At 35.8% G+C, this 6,292-nt stretch overlaps 1 pseudogene; it reads left to right on the forward strand.

Moving 5' to 3' along the window:
* Positions 1–3,243: 3,243 nt before the first annotated feature.
* LOC144250282 (F-box only protein 22 pseudogene) lies at positions 3,244–4,847 on the forward strand (annotated as a pseudogene).
* Positions 4,848–6,292: the final 1,445 nt, after the last annotated feature.

Consider the following 6,292-nt stretch of genomic DNA (forward strand, 5'->3'; position numbering starts at 1 on the left):
TCATCTTCATTTCTCTTTCTGTGTCAGTCACTGTAGTGATTTTAGCCATATGAACAATTGTGGACAATTCTAAATGTAAGAGAAATCTTCTCTAGGCAAAAGTATCCATCAAAAGCGGTGGTAAAATGTCTCTAAGAAGAGGAATTATGGGAAGTTCAAATATCACGGAGTTCCGATGTGATTACCTAATTGCACAAACATTAACCAGACCATTGTTAAGAAATTTAGTCTAGTATCAGAGAAAATATAAAAGTGTATGATATGCATATGTATATTGTATACATTCATCTCCTGTAGTTTTTTTTTCATATTACATTCCTGGCCAAATAACCTCTTTTTGCCTACAAGATGTTATTGTCAGAGATCTCTTTGGCAGGTTAACCTTCACATTTCTACCATATCTCATAGATCTGCTCACAGAAGACTGGGTTAAATGATGTGTCTTGAACAGATAGTACACTGGAAGTAGAACATGGTAGTATGGTATAGTGGTTTGAAACAATGGATTTCAAGGAAATAGAAATTTAAATACAAAGTGTCTTTGAAATGATAAACCCTCTCAAAAGTCTCAAAAATTTTAAAGGATGCATGAAAATTTCTAGATTGCAACGTTTTTGATCTTAGATTTGTAAAACAGAATAGTTGTCCCTTGATCAATGAATGGACAAAATCTTCATATTCCACATAAATGGATAGAAATTTAGGATGGAACAGAAACTTAGGGTATACTTTGGCATGTATTTGTGAAGGAATGAATAAACAACATGAAATAGATGATGTATGGAGTCCGAAGTGAAAAGGACAATGTCAGGATGAAACTATTTATAGTGAATTAGAGACGGTGTCCTAAGAATCAAGGCTGAGAAGAGGGATCACGTAAATTTAGAAATATGTAATTAATAAATTAAGCTTTTATTTTCTGTAGAATCAAATACAAGGAAGTCTCCTGAGATCAAATGTAGTTCATTGTAAGTCCAAAGACTATTCTATTATGTAAAAAAAATATATATATATATATATACTACATTTTTTGTCCATTTATTCATCAATGAGTACATTGGGTTAATCCATATCTTAGCTATTTTGAATAATGCTGGCTATGAAAATGGGAGGGTAGGTGTTTCCTAAATATAATGGATTAAATTTTTACTGGGATGATTTTTATAATTTGTAAGTCATAATTAACAGATAATTGTAACTGTAACTTTCACAGTGTATACTTGTTCTCATACAATATCTGTGTTTTAAAATAAAAACCTAATATTTCTATTCAATAAGAACACAGATTTTATTGTCTAAAATGTAAAGCATTTATTTTTGTTAATGAACTTGAATGTGTTATGTTTTAGACATTATTATAGGCATATTTTAGTTACATGACTAGCCCACTTATAAAGAGATTTTAGTTTTTTCCTAATGTTAGACAAGATTTACCCATTAATGAACCAAATTTGGGGGGTTAGGGGAGGCATCATCTGTCTTAAACAAAAACTATGTTTAACAGGTGAAGGAATAAAGGCTCTTAACATTTTAATAAATTTTGAGAGGTAAGACTGGGCTTATATTTGAACTACAATAAGTCTAAGTAAGATGATAAATATGTTAATCAATTCATCAAATTAAATTAATATATTCCATTGTCATCTAGACTCATGCATAAGAGTTTTGACTCTGTATATTGCAGGAATCTTTTCCTTAGGTCATTTGTCTTTATTTTTTGAAATTTGTAATTATTCACAGGCAATTTGTTTAATATCTTTTGGAGATTTTTAAAGATAATGTTTCTGTTCTTAAACATTAATTTGTTGCTAATTAAAATGATTATTTTGGTATAAGTCATGTTTTCAAAACTCATTTTAATTTCTTTGGAATGTATAAAAGTTTATCCCATCAAATCTGCATTTTCTCCCCTTTTTTTTTTTCCAAAATCACTTTGACTTTATACTAAATGTATGTGTTCTGTTTGCATTGGTCTTTTCCAGATAATTGTTATTTGTAATTGTTCTGGAATTTTTTTGTGCACACTTAAGATTTATTTGTGTGTTTTTTTTTGTGTGTGTCCATTCTTAATATATTATTTTAGATCTTATTACTTAATTATATCATGAAAGAGTAGAAAAAATTTTACTTTTTATATGCTAAATAGTTGATATATTCTTAAAATAAATGGCGTTTGTCTTATGAGATCTCAAGTTCTTTTTTAAATCTAGTTATTTTGTCAAAGGCTTATCTTCTCAGCCATATAATCTACTGTTTTCTTAGGATACTAATTTGTGGAATGGGGATACATCTGCAGAGAAGGTAGATAAGATGGACAATTCTCAAAAATATCCTGGGTTCAGTGTCATGAACTTGTAAACAGAAACAAATAAAAAATAATTGTGATAATCATTGTATGGTTATTGACTTTTTCTTCCTGTCTTTACATGTTTGGATATTAATCTCTTGTTCATCTTTCTTAATGGTGTGCTTTTTTTTGATAGCCCAGCCTCTTAGTTGGCTTGTTTTAGTTTTGCGATTGTTATTAGTAACTATATATATGTCTCCCTATGGCTTTCTGGTACAGTGTAATACAATTTTTCATTATGAGTATTTTCAATTGATTGTACAATACAAATATGCATTATTTTCTTTAAACTTGAAAAAATAACTCCAGATGAAAAATCAGGACACTCAGACAAATTTAAATAAATATGATGAATTTCTGAGTCTTTGGTGATTATGTGAGTCTGCTAGGAGGCAATAGTGAAATACTGCAGGCTGTGTGGTTCACAGTCTGGAAGCTGAAGTTTGGGATCACAATCCCCTGCTGTGAGTTTTCTAGTAAAGGCTCTGTTCTTGACCTGTCTGCTGTGAGTTTCTGGTAAAGGCTCTCTTCTTGACCTATATATGGCCGTGTTTTCTTCACATGGCCTTTCCTCTGAGCATATGTGCAGGGGAGAGAGGAAAAGGGGAAGATCTCCTTGGTGAGTTCTTGCAAAGACACTAAACCATTGTTTCAGGGCTTCTACACTACACTTCTTTTAATAGCTAAGTTTTTCCTTAGAAGCCTCCTCTCCATATACAGCCACATTGATAATTAGGGCTTCAACACATAAACTTGGAGGGATACATATATTCAGTCTCTAACAAAGGTATAGTACTTAACTTCGGGGAGAACTATTGTAATGAATAAGGTATAAATAAAAAATGATAATTTTGCTCCTAGCCGCCGTAGTGCTTGTGCGAGCGGGTTGGCGAGGAATGGAGCAGGTGGGCGGTGGCGGCGACCGCTGCGGCTCCTCCGCAGACCCTCGGAGCACCTTTGTGTTGAGTAACCTAGCGGAGGTGGTGGAGCATGTGCTCACCTTCCTGCCCGCCAAGGCGTTGCTGCGGGTGGCTGGTGTGTGCCGCTTGTGGAGGGAGTGTGTTCGCAGAGTGTTGCAGACCCATCGAAGCGTGACCTGGATCTCCGCGGGCCTGGCGGAGGCCGGCCACCTGGAGGGGCATTGCTTGGTCCGCGTGGTAGCAGAGGAGCTTGAGGCAAAATGTTCGTATCTTACCACAGACAGTTCTCTACATGGCTGATTCAGAAACTTTTATTAGTCTAGAAGAGTGTCGTGGCCATAAGAGAGCAAGGAAAAGAACTACTATGGAAACTGCATTGGCACTTGAGAAGCTATTCCCAAAACGATGCCAAGTCCTTGGGATTGTGGCCCCAGGAATTGTAGTATCTCCAATGGGAACAGGTAGCAATCGACCTCAGGAAATAGAAATTGGAGAATCAGGTTTTGCTCTATTATTTCCTCAAATTGAAGGAATAAAAATACAGCCCTTTCATTTTACTAAAGATCCAAAGAACTTAACACTTGAAAGACATCAACTTACGGAAGTAGGTCTTCTAGATAACCCTGAACTTCGAGTGGTCCTCATCTTTGGCTATAATTGCTGCAAGGTGGGAGCCAGTAATTACCTGCAGCGAGTAGTCAGTACTTTCAGTGATATGAATATCATCTTGGCTGGAGGCCAGGTGGACAACCTGTCATCATTTACTTCTGAAAAGAACCCTCTGGATATTGATGCCACAGGCGTGGCTGGACTGTCATTTAGTGGGCAGCGAATCCAGAGTGCCACAGTGCTTCTTAATGAGGATGTCAATGATGAGAAGACTGCTGAGGCGGCCATGCAGCGCCTCAAAGCAGCCAACATTCCAGAACAGAATACCATTGGCTTCATGTTTGCATGTGTTGGCAGGGGCTTTCAGTATTATAGAGCCAAAGGGAATGTCGAGGCTGATGCATTTAGGAAGTTTTTTCCTAATGTTCCCTTGTTTGGCTTCTTTGGAAATGGAGAAATTGGATGTGACCGGATAGTCACTGGGAACTTTATATTGAGAAAATGTAATGAGGTAAAGGATGATGATCTGTTTCACAGCTATACAACAATAATGGCACTGATTCACCTGGGGTCATCTAAATAAAGCCATCTTTAAAGTGGCTTTTGCAGTATTCAAAGTATTGACTTTCAACTTCTGCCTTTTCCACAAAATGGAAATTTGGGATATGTATATTTCAAAAAAAGATAACTTTAGCTCTGTCTGTTCTGTAGCTTTGATAGATGTTCTGAGATGACATTTGGGTAATTTTTAATATATTAGATGAAGGACAACTTTGTACACAACACACACCACGAGTTGAAAGCTTTGTGTTGGGCACAAGCAAAGAAGTTGTGGCTGTGTTCACCTGTCGAAGCTGCTGTATAAGGTGACTTTCAATATAGTCTTCCTGCAAGGAATGATCAAAGGGTGATTCACCAGTGAGATAAAGATTTAAGGCATTCTGCATCTACCTCTTTGTATTGGAAATGACCTTTTAGCAGAATCTGGAAGATATTTTTTCCTCCCTTAACATCAGAGAAAAATGAAATGGGTTGAGAAATCTTTCTGCTTTCCAACTTTACCAGTCCCCCCCCCCCAGATACCGTAATAATATAATTACTTTTTTACTTATGATAAAAATTTAACTTTGTTTTGATACTCTAAAAGTTGCTCAGATAAAATTGTTGAGAGACTTTTATAAATAAAACTATTTTCCTTAATAAAGAAATTCCAAGAGAAGAAAAAAAATGATAATTTACATAATCCTCACTAACTCTAAAAGTACAGCTGTGACTTGGGAAAATACGTTATTACATATACTCTGCCCAGTGAACTCTCTTTTAAGACTGAAACATGTTGTACTATTTAACAATGCTGAAATCATAGTTAACCTTGAACACTCACATGCCAAATGCTCACTTTGGTCTCCCAGGTAAGACCATTAAAAATATTTGTTTAGTGACTAAATAAATATTTGTGTAGAAATAATAGTTAACTTATGTAAATGATAAAAAAACTTCATGTATTGACATTTTAAAATAATCAATTTTCCTTGTAGATAGAAGGATTTAAATCTAATAATAACCACTTGATAATAAAACTGTATCTTCTTCATCAAAATCAATATTTAATTCTTTGACCTCTATAAGTGGAGAAAGGAAGATGTGCACATTCTTCCTAGTAATTAAATTTACAGTGTTAATTTTGGAATATTATTCATCCATCTATATATAAAACAAAAGCCTTATTATTTAGAATACTGTCATCAGAATAGTTATGATACCTAATTTTTTTCTGCATCTGCCCTATGGGAAGACCCTACACAGACCTGCCAAGCCCACGGCTTTTTCTTGGGATTCAGCAAGGCTCTTCTGCCCCAGCTTCCTCAAGGGAAGCAAGAGAGGAAGACAAAAAAGAGAGAGTGTCCACTTGAAGCCCTGTTTATCCAGGGGAAGACACTGGAGAAACCCAAATGAGGCAAGGGATTGGGTTTCAGGGCGGGTGAGTTGAAGCCCAGTCTCATTGGGTGATGTCCACTCCTAGAGCTTCATTCCCCTGCTCAGTGAAGGTGAGATCCACCTGTTGCTGCCCACAGTGGAAACCAGTCTTACATCTCCATCACTCCAGGCTAAGGGTCCTCACTCACTCCTATGTGGCAGCTCCCAACACACACCCAGATCAGAGATTTACAAAGAGAAATAGTCACATTTAGACATGTATCTATCATTCCGCATTTGGGGGTTAACAGACAATAGCTTTTATTTTCTACCCATGTAGTGCTGTGTAATAAAAAATTGATGTTCTCAGTTCTTATCCATCATGGAAAGAATATCTGGACTGTGTACAAGGCATTGTAGATGATAGCATTTTGACTACAAATAAAACTACAAATAGAAGAAACTTCTCAATTTGGTATTGACAATAATAATGCATTTT

This window comes from Urocitellus parryii, chromosome 2, assembly GCF_045843805.1.
Source record: "Urocitellus parryii isolate mUroPar1 chromosome 2, mUroPar1.hap1, whole genome shotgun sequence".
In the NCBI taxonomy this organism is placed as follows: Eukaryota; Metazoa; Chordata; class Mammalia; order Rodentia; family Sciuridae; genus Urocitellus; species Urocitellus parryii.